The following is a 1,195-nucleotide window of genomic DNA, read 5'->3' as shown; positions in this document are numbered from 1 at the left end:
AATTTCCTTGGGGCTATGTTGCTGTCATGCTTCTTCTTTGCTCTTTCTTTGTAAATTTTGGCATTCTCATAAGCTTCAGCTCTGAATTCTTCCAACTCTTGAATTTGCAACATCTTTCTTTCTCCAGCAGCTTTGCTGTCCAAGTTTAAGAGTTTCAAGGCCCAGAATGCCTTGTGCTCCAACTCCAGTGGCAAATGGCAAGCTTTTCCATATACTAGTTGGTAAGGAGACATTCCAATTGGTGTTTTGAAAGCTGTCCTATATGCCCAAAGAGCATCATCTAGCTTAATCGACCAGTCCTTCCTTGAAGCTCCCACAGTCTTTTCCAAGATTTTTTTGAGTTCCCTATTAGATATTTCTGCTTGCCCACTTGTCTGTGGATGGTATGGTGTGGCTACCTTGTGTTTGACTCCATATTTTAGAAGCAATGCCTCTAATGGTTTGTTGCAGAAGTGGCTTCCTCCATCACTGATGATTGCTTTTGGAACCCCAAAACGGCAAAAAATGTGTTTTCTGAGGAAGTTCATGACTACCTTATTATCATTGGTTAGAGTTGCTATTGCTTCAACCCATTTAGAGACATAGTCTACTGCCACGAGAATGTAATTATTTGAGTATGAGGTGGGAAAGGGTCCCATGAAATCTATCCCCCATACATCAAACAATTCAAGTTCCAGAATGAATTGTTGTGGCATTTCATTTCTTCTTGGAAGGTTCCCCGCTTTCTGGCATTCATGGCAGTGCTTCACTAGTTCCTTTGCATCTTTGAAGATAGTGGGCCAATAAAAACCACACTGTAACACCTTAGCTGCTGTTCTTTCTCCTGCAAAATGTCCTCCATAAGTGGAGCCATGGCAGTCCCATAAGACTTCTCTTCCTTCTTCCTCTGATATGCATCTTCTGAGTATGCCATCCGAACATTTTTTGAACAAGTATGGTTCGTCCCAGATGAAGTATTTGGCATCATTCACCAATTTCTTCCTTTGATGCTTGTTAAATTCCAACGGCAAACTCCCAGTGGCCTTGAAGTTTGCTATGTCTGCAAACCAGGGTGCTTTGTGAATTACCATGAGTTGTTCATCAGGAAAGCACTCATTTATATGTGTGCTTTGTATGCTTCCTTCTTCACATGGTATCCTTGATAAATGGTCTGCCACCTTGTTCTCTACACCCTTCTTGTCTTTGATTTCAATGT

Source organism: Arachis duranensis, chromosome 4 (assembly GCF_000817695.3).
Source record: "Arachis duranensis cultivar V14167 chromosome 4, aradu.V14167.gnm2.J7QH, whole genome shotgun sequence".
In the NCBI taxonomy this organism is placed as follows: Eukaryota; Viridiplantae; Streptophyta; class Magnoliopsida; order Fabales; family Fabaceae; genus Arachis; species Arachis duranensis.
The sequence above is the reverse complement of the archived record's forward strand: the minus strand, read 5'-3'. Positions refer to the sequence as shown.